General features: G+C 34.8%; 1 long non-coding RNA gene across 1 annotated transcript in view; it reads right to left on the bottom strand.

Moving 5' to 3' along the window:
- The window catches only part of LOC131401213 (uncharacterized), a 47,499-nt gene extending 32,920 nt beyond the window's left edge, over window positions 1-14,579 (bottom strand). The window contains exon 1 of the long non-coding RNA XR_009217601.1: window positions 14,482-14,579. This is a non-coding gene — a long non-coding RNA (uncharacterized LOC131401213). The remainder of the gene's footprint in view (window positions 1-14,481) is intronic.
- Between the last annotated feature and the right edge of the window lie 520 nt (window positions 14,580-15,099).

The following is a 15,099-nucleotide window of genomic DNA, read 5'->3' as shown; positions in this document are numbered from 1 at the left end:
CACAGAAATACAAAGTATCATAAGAGACTGCTATAAACAATTATACACCAACAAAATTGGACAACATAGAAGAAATGAATAAATTTTTAGAAACATACAATCTTCCAAGACTGAATCATGAAGATATAGAAAATCTGAAGACCAAATAATTGTAAGGATATTGAAACAGTAATCAAAAACCTCACAACAAACAAAAGTCAAGGACCAGATGGTTTCACAGGTGAATACTACAAAACATTCAAAGAAGATTTAATACCTATTCTTCTCAAGTTCTTCCAAAAAATTGAAGAGGAGGGAAAGCTTCCAAACACATTTTACCAAGCCAGCATTACCATGATACCAAAACCAGACAAGGACACCACACAACAAATTAAAGGCCAATATTCTTGATGAACATAGAAGCAAAAATCCTCAATAAAATATTAGCAAACTAAGTCTAACAATACACTAAAGGGATCATACACCAGAATCAAGTGGGATTTATTCCAGGGATACAAGGGTGGTTCAATATCTGCAAATCAATCAACATGATACATCTTATTAACAAAATAAGTAATACAAATCCTATGATCATCTAAATAGATGCAGAAAAAGCATTTGACAAAATTCTACATCTCTTCATAATAAAAATTCTCAACAGAGTGGACATATAGGGAATGTACCTCAACATAATAAAGACCATATATGACAAACCCCCAGCTAACATCATACTCAGTGGTAAAAATCTGAAAGCTTTTCCTCTAAGATCAGAAACAAGACAAGACTACCTACTCTCATCACTTTTATTCAACATACTATTGGAAGTCCTAGCCAGAGCAATTTAGACAAGAAAAAGAAATAAAAGGCCTCAAAATTGGAAAAGAAGTATAACTGTCACTATTTGCAGATGACATGATACTATATACAGAAAACCCTAAAGAATTCACCAAAAAACTATTAGAACTAATAAATAAATTCAGTAAAGTTGCCGGATAAAAAATTAATATATAGAAATCTGTTGCTTTTCTATGCACTAAAAAGAGCTATCAGAAAGAGAAATTAAGAAAACAATCCCATTTATAATTGCATCGAAAAGAATAAAATACCCAGGAATAAATTGAACCAAAGAGGTGAAAGATCTATACTGTAAAAACTATAAGACATTGTTGAAAGAAATTGAAGGTGACACAAACAAATGGAAAGACATAATGTGGTCATGGATTGGAAGAATTAATATTGTTAAAATGTGCATACTACCTAAAGCAATCTACAGATTCAATGCAATCCCTATCAAAATACCAATTGCATTTTTTATAAAACTAGAACAAATAATCCTAAAATTTGTATAGAACTACAAAAGAGGCAGAATAGCCAAAATAATCTTAAGAAAGAACGAAGTTGGAGAAATCATAGTTCCTGATTTTACTACAAAGCTGTAGTGATCAAAACAGCATGGTACTGGCACAAAACCAGACACATAGATAAATGGAACAGAATAGAGAGCCCAGAAATAAACCCATACTTATATGGTTAATTAATTTGTGACAAAGGAGGCAAGAATATACAATGGGGAAAAGACAGTCTCTTCAATAAATGATGCTGGGGATACTGGACAGCTACATGCAAAATAATGAAACTGGACCAGTATCTTACACCATATACAAAAATAAACTCAAAATGGATTAAACTCTTGAATACAAGACTGGAAACCATAAAACTTCTAGAAGAAAACATAAGCAGTCAACTCTATGACGTCGTCTTAGTGATTTTTTTGGATCTGTCTCCTCAGGCTAAGACAACAAAAACAAAAATAAACAAATGAGACTATATCAAACTAAAAAGCTTTTTCACAGTAAAGGAAACCATCAACAAAACAAAAAGGCAATCTATGGAATGGGAGAAGATATTTGCAAGTGATATATCTGATAAGGGGTTAATATCCAAAATATGTAAAGAACTCATACAACTCAATATCACGAAAACAAACAATCCAACTAAAAAATGGGCAGAAGACCCAACTAGACATTTTTCCAAAGACATATAGATGGCCAACAGACATGAAAAGATGCTCAACATCACTAATCATCAGGGAAATGCAAATCAAAACCACAATGAGATATCACCTCACTCCTGTCAGAATGAATATTATCAAAAAGATAAGAGATAACAAATGCTGTACAAGGATGTGGAGAAAAGGGAATCCTTGTACACTGCTGGTAGGAATTTAAATTGGTGCAGCCACTATGTAAAACAGTATGGAGGTTCCTCAAAAAATTAAAAATAGAACTACCATACAATCCAGCAATTCCACTTCTGGGTATATATCCAAAGAACACAAAAACAATTCAAAAAGAAATATGCATACTTATGTTCATTGCAGCATTACTTACAATAGCTAAGATGTGTAAATAACCTAAGTGTCCATCAGTAGATGAATAGATAAAGAAGATGTGGTATATATACAATGGAGTGCTACTCAGCCATAAAAAAGAATGAAATCTTGCCATTTGTGACAACATCAATGGAACTTGAGGGTGTTATGCTAAGCAAAATAAGTCAGACAGAGAAATTCAAATACCATATGATTTCACTCATATATGAAATCTAAAAAAACAAAACAAATGAACAAACAATAAAACAAAAACAAACTCGTAGATACAGAGAACAGATTACTGGTTACTAGAGGGGAAGGGGTTGAGGGTGAGCAAAATGGATGAAGAGGGCCAACTGTATGGTGATAGATGGTAACTAGATTTGTGGTGGTGATTACTTTTTAGTATAGATGTCAAATTATATAGCTGTGCACCAGAAACTTATACAATAAAAAAAGTCAAATACATAGAAACAGAGTGTAGAATGGTGGTTACCAGGGGTGGGAAAGTGGTAGAAATGAGGAGATGTTGGTGAGAGAGTACAAAGTTGCAGTTATATAGGATGAATGAATTTAGAAATCTAATATACAGCATAATGACTATAGTTAATAATACTGTAATTGTATTGGAGATTTATTAAGAGAATAGATTTTAGGTGGTCTCATCACACAAAAAAAGGAACTATGTGAGGTAATGGATACCTTAATTAGCTTGGCTGTAATAATCATTTCACTACGTATATACATATCAAAATGCTATGTTGTACTCCTTAAATATATACAATTGTTATTTAAAAATGAAAATAAATAAAAATTTATAAAGTAAAAATAAACTCCAGACTTTTTTCATCTTGCAGAACTGAAATTCTGTACCCATTAAATAACAACTCCCATTCCTCCCTCACCCCAGCCCCTGGTAACCACCATTCTACTTTTTGTCTCTATAAATTTCACTACTCCAAGTACCTCATATAAATGGAATCATACAGTAATTGTCTTTTTGCAACCTGCTTATTTCACTTATCATAATGTCTTCAAGGTTCATCCATGTTGCAGCACATGTCAAAACTTCCCTCTTTTTAAGGCTGAATAATATTGCATTGGATGTATATAAGACATTGTTCATCCATTTGGGTTGCTTCCATGTTTGGTCTATTGTGAATAATTCTGCTATGAATATGGATGTGAAAATATATCTTCAAGACCCTGCTTTCAGTTCTTTTGGGTACATACCAAGAAGTTGCATTGCTGGATTATATGGTAATTCTGTTTCATTTTATTGAGTAACTGCCATACTATTTTCCATAGTAGCTACACCACATTACCTTTTCACCAATCATACTAAGGGTTCCAAATTCTCCACATCCTCTACAACGTTTCTTTTCTACTTTTTTGATAATAGCCATCCTAATGAGTGTGAGGTGCTATCTTATTGTGGTTTTGATTTGCATTTCCCCAATGCTTAGTGATGCTGAACATCTTTGCATGTGCTTATTGGGCATTTGTATATCTTCTTTGGAGAAATGTCTATTCAAATCCTCTGGCCTTGTTTGAATCTGGTTCACTGTTTTTTTGTTTTTGTTGTTGAGTTTTATGAGTTCTCTATATTCTGGATGTTCATCCTTTATCAGATATGTGATTTGCATATATTTTCGTTCATTCTGTGGGTTGCCTTTTTATTCTGTTGATAGTGTCCTTTGATGCACAAATTTTTTTCATTTTGATGAAGTCCAATTTTTCTATTTTTTTGTTGTTGTTGCCAATACTTTTGGTGTTATATCCAAGAAATTATTGCCACGTGTAATGTCATGAAGCTTTTCTTCAATGGTTTCCTCTAAGAATTTTATAGTTTTAGCACTTAACATTTAGATGTTTGACCCATTTTGAGTTAATTTTTGTATATGGTGCTAGGTAAGGGTTCTACTTCATTCTTTTGCATGTAGATATCTAGTTTTCCCAGCACCATTTGTTGAAAAGACAATTCCCCATTGAATGGTTTAGGCATCCATATCAAAAGTCATTTGACAACATAAAGGAGAATTTACTTCTGGGCTCTCTATTCTATTCTATTAGTCTATATGTCTGCTTTTATGCCAGTTCCACACTGTTTTGATTACTGTAGCTTTGCATTGATTTTTGAAATTAGGATGTGAGAGAATTCAACTTTGTTCTTAGTCAAGATTGTTTTTGCTCTTCAGGGTCCTTTGAGATTTCATATGAATTTTTACATGGGTTTATCTACTTCTTCAAAAAACATGATTGGCATTTTGAAAGTGATTGCACTGAATATATAGATCACTTTGAAATCTTAAATGTTAAGTCTCCCAATCCATGAGTACAGGCTCTCTTTTCATTTATTCATGTCCTCTTTAATTTTTTTAGCAAGATTTTGTAGTTTTCATTGTCCAAGTCTTTCACCTACTTGGTTACGTTTATTCCCAAGTATTTTATTCTCTTTGATACTATTGTAAAAGGAATTGTTTTTCTTAGCATCTTTTTCTTATTGTTCATTGTTAGTGTATAGATACACAACTGATTTTTACATGTTTATTTTGGATTCTGCTTGTCTGTTGAATTTTTTTATTATAACAGTGTTTTTGTGGAATCTTTAGAGTTTTCTACATAGAATATCATATTATCTGCAAACAGAGATTATTTTACTTCTTCCTTTCCAATTTGAATACTTTTTATTTTTTTCATTGCCTAATTGCCCTGGGTAGAAATTCCAGTGCTATGTTGAATGGAAGTAATGAAAGTGGGCTTCATGTTTTGTTCCTAATTTTAGAGGAAAATCTTTTAGTCTTTCACCATTGCATATGATGGTAGCTGTGGGTTTCTCATATATATATTTCATTATGTTGAGTTTGGAATCTTCTACTCATAGTTGTTGAGTATTTTATCATGAAAGGGTGTTGAATTTTGTCAAATTCTTTTTCTGCATCAGTTGAGATGATCATGTAGGTTTTTTCATCATTTTGTAAATGTGGCGTAGTCCTTTGATCAATTTTCTTTCGAATGTTGAACCAACCTTGAATAATCATTATAAATCCCACTTGGTCATGGTGTATAATCTCTTTAAGGTGCTGTTGAATTTTGTTTGCTGGTATTTTGTTGAAAATTTTTGAATCAATATTCATGAGGGATATTGGTCAATAGTTTTCTTGTAGTGTCTTTGTCTGGTTTTGGTATTAGGATGATGCTGACTTCAGGGAATGAGTTAAGAAGTCTTCTCTCCAAATTTTTGGAAGAGTTTGAGAATGATTGGTGTTAATTCTTCATTAAATGTTTAGTAGAATTTAACAGTGAAGCCATCAGGTCCAGGATTTTTCTTCGTCAGGAGGTTTGTTGATTAACAATTCAATCTTCTTACTAGTTGAGTCTATTCAGATATTCCGTCTTTTTGTGATTCCGTATTGGCAAGTTTTGTATTTCTAGGAGTTTTTCCACTTCATGTAGGTTATCCAATTAGTTGGCATATAATTGTTCACAGTACTCTTATAATCCTTTTTATTTCTGTAGGTATGTTACTAATGTCCCCACTTTCATTTCTGACTTTAGTAATTTGAGTCTTCTCTCTCTTTTTCTTGTCAATATAGATAAAGTTTTGTCTATTTTATTAATCTTTTAGAAGAATCAACTTTTAATTTTGTGGAATTTCTCTATTTTTTTATTGTCTATTATATTTCTCTCAGCTCTAATATATATTATTTCCTTTCTGTTTTAGATTTGGGTTTATTTTATTCTTCTTTCTCTGCTTTATTAAATTGTAAAGTTAGGCTATTGTATTGAGAGCTTTCTTCTTTGTTAATATAGGTTAATACCTATATGTTTCCTCCTTAGGACTGTTTTCTTTGCAACCTACAAGTTTTGGTATGTTGTGCTTTCATTTTCATTTGGATGTATGTATTTTCTAATTTCCCCTGTTTTCATCTTTGACCTATTGATTGTTTAAAAGAGTATTGTTTATTTCAACAAATTTGTGAATTTTCCGCCTTTCGTTATTGATCTCCAACTTCATCCTGTTTTGATCAAAGAAAACATTTTTTGTAGAATATCTATTTTTTAGAATTGATTGAGACAATTTTTTCCCAACATATGGTCTATTCTGAAGAATGTCCCCTGTACACTTGAGAAAAATAGGTATTCTGCTGTTGTTTGGTAGATTGGTCTGTATATGTCTCTCAAATCTAGTTGGTTTATTGTGTTGTTCATGTCTGATATTTTTTTACTTATCTTCTGTCTGGTTATTCCATTCATTATTGAGAGTGGGTATTGATGTCCCTAACTATTATTGTAGAATTTTCTATTTCTATCTTCAATTCTTTCAATTTTTGCTTCATATATTTTTATTGTTTATTATGATGTACCCAAATGTTTATAATTGTCATATCTCCTTGCTGTATTGAAGCATTTACCAATATATAATGTCCTTCTTTGCCTCCTGTAACATTTTTTCAGCTTTATTGAGGTATAATTGAAAAATAAAATTGTAATATATTTAAAGTGTACAACATGATTTAATACATGTACAAATTGTGTAAGAATTCCCCCAATTGAGACAGTTAACACATCCATCACCCCCCATATCTACCTTTTTATGGTGAATACATTTAAGTTCTACTCTCTTAGAAAATTTCAATTATACATTACAGTGTTATTAACTATAGTCACCAAGTTTTACGTTAGATCCTTGAACCTTATTTGGACCTTATTCATCTTAGAAAATTTATACCCTGATACCAACACTTCCCTACTTTCCCCAGCTGGCAGCCCCTGGTACCCTAGGAAGTACTTTTCTGCTCTGTGTTTCTATGAGTTCAGCTTTTTTTTTTTCTTTTTTTTCAGATTCCACATATAACTGGTACCATGCAGGTATTTATCTTTATTTTAGCATTATGCTCTCCGGTTTCATCCATGTTGTCACGAATGACAAGATTTTCTTCTTTTTTAAGGCTGAATAACATTCCAAAAACATTCCTACCAACACGGAACAAGGGTTCTATTTTCTCCACATTTTTGCCAACACTTGTTATTACTTGTCCTTTTCATAATAGCCATTCTAACAGGTGTGAGATGATATCTCATTGTGGTTTTGATTTTTCATTCCCCTGATGATTAGTGATGTTGAGTACCTTTTCATGTACCTGTTGGCCATTTGTGTGTCTTTACTGGAAAAATGTCTATTCAGTTCCATTGCCCATTTTTAAGTTGGGTTATATGAGGGATTTTTTACTGTTGAGTTGCATGAGCTCTTCACATATTTTGGATATTAACTTGTTATCAGATATGTGGTTTACAAATATTTTGTGCTATTCCATAGGTTCCTTTTTCATTTTGTTGATGGTTTCCTTTGCCGAGCAGAAACTTTTTTTTTGATGAAGTCTCATTTGTTTATTTTTACCTTTAATGCCTCTGCTTTTGGTGTCAAATACAAAAAAATCATTGTCAAGACTGTTGTCAAGGAATCATAAAGCAGTTTCAGGTCTTAACATTTGCATCTTTAACTAATTTTGAGTTAGTTTTTGTGTATGGTGTAAGATAGGGAACCAGTTTCATTCTTTCACATGTGTCAATCCAGTTTCCCAACACCATTTATTGAAGAGTCTATCTTTTCCCCATTGTATATTTTTGGCTCTTTTGCTGAAAATTAATTGACCGCATATATATATATGGGTTTATTTCTGGGCTCTCTATTCCATTCCATTGACCTCTGTGTTTGTTTTTATGCCAATACCATACTGTCTTGATTAATATTGCTTTGTAGTATAGTTTGAAATCAGAAAGTGTGATGCCTCCTTCTTTGTTCTTCTTTTTCAAGATTTTTTTGGCTATTTGGGGTCTTTTGTGGTTTCATACAAATTTTATGATTGCTTTTCCTGCTTCTGTAGGAATCCTTTGGAATTTTGATAGGGATTGCATTGAATCTGTAGATCACTTTAGGTAGTATGGATGTTTTAACATCAATTCTTCCAATCCATGAACAGGTGATATATTTCCATTTATTTGGGTCTTCCTTCATTATTTTCATCAATGTCTTATAGTTTTCATTGTGCAGGTCTTTCACTTCCTTGGTTAAATTTACTCCCAAGTATTTTATTATTTTTGATGCTATTGTAAATGGAATTGTTCTCTTAATTTCTCTTTCTGATAGTTCATTGTTAGTGTATAGAAATGCAACTGATTTTTGTATATTGATTTTGTATCCTGCAACTTTACTGAATTTGCTTATTATTTCTAACATTTTTTGGTGGATTCTAGGGTTTTCTATATATAAGATTGTTTCATTTGCAAACAGATACGATTTTACTTCTTCCTTTCCAATTTGGATGCCCTTTATTTCTTTTTCTTACCTGATTGCTCAGGCTAGGATGTTCAGTACTATGTTGAATAGAAGTTATGAGACTAGGCATCCTTGTATAGTTCCTGATCTTAGAGGAAAAGCTGTGGGCTTGTCATGTATGGCCTTTATTATATTGAGATACGTTCCCTCTATACTGTTTGTTGAGAGTTTTTATTATGAAAGGATATTGAATTTTGTCAAATGCTTTTTCTGCATCTATTGAGAACATCACATGATTTTTAATTTTCAGTTTCTTAGTGTAGGATATCCTATGGATTGATTTACAGATGTTGAAGCATCCTTGCATCCCTGCAACATATGCCACTTAGTTATAGTGTATGAAACTTTGCATGCACTGTTTAATTCGGTTTGCTAATATTTTGTTGAGGATTTTTGCATCTATGCTCATCAGGGACATTGGCCTGTAATTTTTTGTTGTAGTGTCCTTGTCTGACTTTAGTATCTGGGTAATGTTGGCCTCATAAATTAAGTTTGGATGTCTTCCCTTATCTTCTATTTTTTGGAAGAGTTTGAGAAGAATTGGTATTAATTCTTAAATGTTTGTTAAAATTTACCAGTGAAGACATTGGGCCCTGGAATTTTCTTTGTTGGAAGGTTTTGGATTAATGATTAAATTTCCTTACTTTTAATTGTTCTGTTCAAATTTTCTATTACTTCATAATTCAGTCTTGATAGGTTTTATGTTTCTAGGAATTTATCCATTCCTTCTAGATTGTGCAATTTGTTGGCATACAATTGTTCATAGTAGTCTCTCACAATCCTTTGTATTCATGTGGTATCAGTTGTAATGTCTCCTCTTTCATTTATAATTTTATTTATTTGAGTCCTCTTTTTTTCTTGGTAAATCTAGCTAACAGGTTGTCTATTTTATCTTTTCAAAAGCTAGCTGTTAGTTTTATTGATCTCTTCTACTGTCTTTTTAGTCTCTATTTAATTTATTTGTGCTCTGATCTTTGTTATTTCTTTCCTTCTACTAACTTTGGGTTTAGTTTGTTCTTCTTTTTCCAATTCCTTGATATGTAAAATTAGGTTGTTAATTTGAGCTCTTTATTTTTTCTTAATGTAGGTATTTATCACTATGAACTTCCCCCTTATAACTGCTCTTGCTGCATCTCATAAGTTTGGTTATATTGTGTTTCACTTTCATTTGTCTCAAGATATTTTTTAATTTCTTTTTTGCTTTCCTCTTTGACATATTAGTTGTTCAGGAGCATATTGTTTAATATCCACATGTCGGAATTTTCCAGTTCTTTCTGGATCTGGATGTCTGTTTCTTACCCCAGGTTAGGGAAGTTTTCAGCCATTATTTCTATGATTAAGCTTTCTGCCCCTTTCTCTCGCTCTTCTTCTTCTTCTGGGACCCCTATAGTGCATATATTGGCTCCTTTGATGAGTTCTATAGTCCCTTAAGCTATCTTCACTCTTTTTTCTCATTTGCTCATTTGCTTCATTCTTTTTTCTCATTTGCTCCTCTGTTTGGATGAATTCCACTGCTCCATTTTCAATTTCCATGATCATTTCCTCCACTTGATCTAGCCTGCTGTTTAACCTCTCCACTGATTTTCTCAGTTGAGTTATTATGTTCTTCAGTTCTATGATTTCTGTTTGATATTTTTTTAATATTTTTCATCTCTTTATTGAAATTCTTACTCTGTTTATGCATTGTTCTCCTGATCCTTTTGAGCATCTTTATGACTGTTATTTTAAACTCTCTATCAGGTAAATCAATTACCTCAGTTTCATTAAGGTCTGTTTCTGGAGTTTTATCTTGTTCTTTTATTTGAGAAATATTTCTCTATTTCTTTATTTGTTTTTACTCTTTGTGTTTGTTTCTGCACATTAGATAAACAGTCACATCTCCCAGTCTTCACTGAGTGGTCTCGTGTAGGAGATGAACTTCATCAACCAGCCCACCCAAGCTCCTGCTTGTCTCTCAAACCTTTTTGATTGTCTAAGCCACCATCTTTGTTCTTAGTGGCTCTCAGTAGTTGAAGGTGTGCCAAGACTCAGTAGGGTCCCAAAAGGGGGGATCATATTCAGCACCTGGATGCAAGCTGATTGGAAACTGGATTGTCAGGCAGCAGCTGGGAAAGTATGTAGTTAAGCCCTTTCCAGGGAGAAAGTGGGAAATGGGCATTTTTGCCTGCTCCTTCTGTGCTGGGCCCTGAATTATAGCCACCAGAGGAGGTGTTCCTGCACCTATTAAGAAACGTTTCTTTTTTGCTGTAGTCCTATGGGATTCATGAATGCAAGCCCCATTGGTTATCAGAGCCAGGTGATCTGGGGACCAGTCCCTCAGGCAGCAGTCACAAACATGGGGGCACCAGATATGTGTACAAGTTCCTTCCAGGGATATACTGGCAACTGGGGAGGTGTAGAGAAAAAAGGCAGGAACAGTGTCCACCAGCTTTTTTCATCTCTGAGGAGGAGCACAGCTAGCCCCTAGACGCATGCTAAATTAGAAGCCTGACCCTCATGCAACAGTATATAAAATATGCAGATAGACATCTTTCAGGGAAAGACTGGGACGTGGGTATTTTTGTCTTCTCCCTCTGTGATGAGCCTCGGGAGGATAGGTGTGGCAAGTGCTCACACTGTTTAAGAATTGCTTCTTTACTACAGTCTTGTGGGACTCATAAATGGAAGCTCTATTGGCTATCAGAGCCAAGTAATGTGGAGACCCATCCCTTGGGCAGCAGCCACAAAAGCTAGGGCATAGATGTGAGTACAAGCTCCTTCCAGGGCAATACTGGTCATTTGGAGTGGGCTAGAGGGACAAGGCGAGGGAGGTATTTCTTAGTTTCCCCAGTCCCTGGGGAGAATCAAAGTGAGCCTCTAGATGGGTGCTAAATTAGAAGACTGACCCTTAGGCAGCCACTTTTAGAGTATGCCAATGGACTCCTTTCAGGAAAAGACTGGGAGATGGTCGTTTTTGCCTGCTCCCTTTGTGCTGAGCCCTGGAGGAATAGCTGGTTAAGAACTCCTTCTTTGTTTGCTAGAATCCTGTGCGACATGTGAATGGAAGCCCTGTTGGCTATCAGAGCCAGGCAATCCAGGGACCATCCATCAGGCAGCAGTGCAAAAGTGGGGGGTGCAGACAAGTGTGCAAGCTCCTTTCAGGGGGATACTGGTGACTTGGAGTGGGCTACAGGAAGATGGCAGGGTAGGTATCTTCCAGTTTCCCTGGTTCACAGGGAAGACTGCAGCTAGCACCTAGATTTTGCTACGTTAGAAGTCAGACTTTCAGGCAGCAGCTTTCAAAGTATGCAAATAGACCCCTTTCAGGGAAAGACTGGGAAATGGGAGTTTCTACCTGTTCCCTCTTCAGTGATCCCTGGGGAGATAGCCATGGTGAGTGATTGTCATCCATCAACAACTGCTCCTTTGTTTACTATAGTCTTGTGAGTCTCCTGAATAAAAGCCTCAGTGGCTTTCAGAGCTGGGTATTTGGGGGGTCTATCCTTCAGGTGGGAGCCTTAAAAACTTGGGATGCTAAACGTGTGGTCCAAACTCTTTGCTCCTCAGGGAGAATCTGGAAATTGGGAGTTCCCTCTGAATTGTATGGCACTGTGCCAGTGGTGAGATTTAAGTGCCTGTGTTGAGTGTGCCTCAACCTTTCCTACTCGTTTTGAAGTCAGTATTTTCTCATTTGTCTAATGTGTTATAGTCACTCAGCTCATTTTAGAATTTATTTTATAGGTAATTGTCCCATGTGTAGCTGCACATGTACAGTGTCCATGGGAGGAGGGGAGTTCAGGAAACTTTTATGTCACCATCTTGATTGACCCTACTCCTACAATCTTTTTTTATTTAAACTCCATTTTTGTCTGATACTTGTTTAGCAGCCCCCACCCCCGGCCACCCCCTGGCACCCTTTCTCTTTTGACTACTATTTGCATGGAATATCTTTTCCCATCATTTCACTTTTAATCTATTTGTATCTTTGGATCTGAAGTGAGTCTCTTGTAGACAGCAAAGATTTGGATCATGTTTTTTTATCCATTCTATGAATCTCTGTCTTTTGATTGGAGAGTTTAATCCATTGTGGGAGATCAGAATTTGGCCACCCTGAAATGTCTCTTTACCTTAATTATTTTCTCTGATGCACATTTGACCTCCCACATTAACTGCCTAAAGGAATCGAACTCTGGTTATGGACAGACTGGAAGGGTCTTCACTAAGCCCATTCTTTTCAAAGTTCTGTTCACCAAATATTTACATTTGTAAAGGTATCTCCCTCTGTGTAGTGGGAAGAGGAAGGGATGACCTTATCTGTGAAAATTCTTATTAGTATGGAAAGAAAGGACTTAAATCTACATACTCTTGATTACTGTGATTTCTGTCTCTCCAGCCGCATTCTCTATAGGTGGCCCTGCAAAGAATTTTCTGACAAACATTTACATTTCCCTCTCCACATGAATTGTCTTCTTCCCCTCTGAAATCTCAAAGCCGCCACCCCCAACATCCTCCTTTGTCTTTAGCTGATGACAGTATTTAAGATGAGAATCTCTGTCATTCTGTTGAGAAACTCAGTTTCCCTGGTTTCTTCCATGTATACATGTTATTAAACTTGGCATTATTTTCTCCTGCTAACCTTTCTTTTAATTATTTGGCCAGCCATAAGAACCTTAAGAGAAAGGGCAGAGGGGGATTCTCCCTCTCCCCTGGCTGGCACCATTTACATACAAAGTAATTACCAATGAGGCAGGACCTACTTCTGTAAATTTGCTATTTGTTTTGAACATGCCTTATAGTTTTTTTGTCCCTAATTTCCTGCATTATTGTCTTCTTTTGTGTTTAGTTGATTTCTTTGTAGTGAAACATTTAAATTCCTTTCTCATTTCCTTCATGTATATTCTATAGCTATTTTCTTTTTGGTTACTATGGGATAACACTTAACATCCTAAAGTTATAAAACTTTAATCTAAATTTATAGCAGCTTAACTTTAATAATATACAAGAACTCTGCCCCTACCTATTCAGCTCCATCTCCACCCCCTTTCAGTTATTAAAGACACAATATTAAGTTTTATATGTTGTGTCCAAAACATAGACCAATAGTTATTTTTATGCATTAGTCTCTTAAATCACGTATAAAATAAAAAGTAAAGTTACAAACCAAATTATAATAATACTACCTTTTATAGTTTTTTATATATTTACCTTTACTGGATTTCTTCATTTCTTTTTATGTCTAGTCTCCTGTTATTTCAACCTGAAGGACTCTCTTTAGCTTTTCTTGCAGGGTAGGGCCCTGTGGTAATGAATTCCCTCAGCTTTGGTTTATCTAAAATGTCTGAATTTTTCCCTCGTTTTTGAAGGACAACTTTGCCAGATAAAAGACTCTTGTTTGACATGTTTTTTTCTCTTCAGTTATTATATGTTTCAGTTCTAAAATTACCATTTGGTTCTTCTTTATAACTTCTATTTCTTTCCTCAAATTTTCAACTTTGTATTTGTTTTGAACATGCTCGTAATTGCTTGTTGATGCATTTTTTTGATGGCTGCTTTAAAATATTTGTCAGATAATTCTAACATGTCTTTCATCTTGGTGTTCACATCTTTTGATTCTTTTTCCATTTAAGTTGAGATTTCCCTGGTTCTCGTTACGTTGTATGATTTTCAATTGAGGCCTGAGTATTTTGGATATTCTGGTATAAGATTCTGGATTTTATTTTAACTTTCTGTTTTAGCTAGGTTTCTCTGTACTGCTCTAACAGAAGATTAGCAGGAGAGCCAGCTATTGAAAGTAGAAGTCCAGTTTCCTTACCTGGTCTCCATTGACCCCCAAGAGAGGAAGGATGTCCCTGTTATCACTGGGAAGGGGTTGGTATTCTGGCTATCCACTAGGCTCCTTGGATATACTTCTTCCTATGAAAGGTAAGAGTTCCTGGTTACTGCTCTCAAGTGGCTTCTACTGACACCATGGGTGAAGGGGTAGCCTTGTTATTTTGGGCCATGGTAAATGTCCTGACTAATAGCACTCCTCTGACACCACTCCAGTATGGGGGCAGAGTGCTGTCTTCTTTCCCTTTTTTTCTGCATCTATTGTCATTTCTGGGATCCAGGCTTCTTAAAAGCCAAATCTTGGGTATATGAGTTAAAAGGAAATCCAGAGAACTGGCCACTCTGTATTTCCTTGGGTTCTGAGATCCCTAGCCAGTCTGTCTTTTTCTTTCCATTTTTTAAAGTTTCCTTATGCTTGTTTTGTATATAATGTCTGGAGTATATTTGTACTTACTGAAAGAACTAAGGAAAAGTGTGTCTATTCTATCTTCCTAGAAGCATTTTTTTAATCTATTGAGATTTTCATTATATTTGTCTTTTTTTTCTATTAATCTTGTGAACGAACTTGATTGATTTTTTAAAAGCACTAAACTATGTGGCA

This window comes from Diceros bicornis, chromosome X, assembly GCF_020826845.1.
Source record: "Diceros bicornis minor isolate mBicDic1 chromosome X, mDicBic1.mat.cur, whole genome shotgun sequence".
Lineage (NCBI taxonomy): Eukaryota > Metazoa > Chordata > Mammalia > Perissodactyla > Rhinocerotidae > Diceros > Diceros bicornis.
This window is presented reverse-complemented; position numbering and strand designations above follow the sequence as displayed.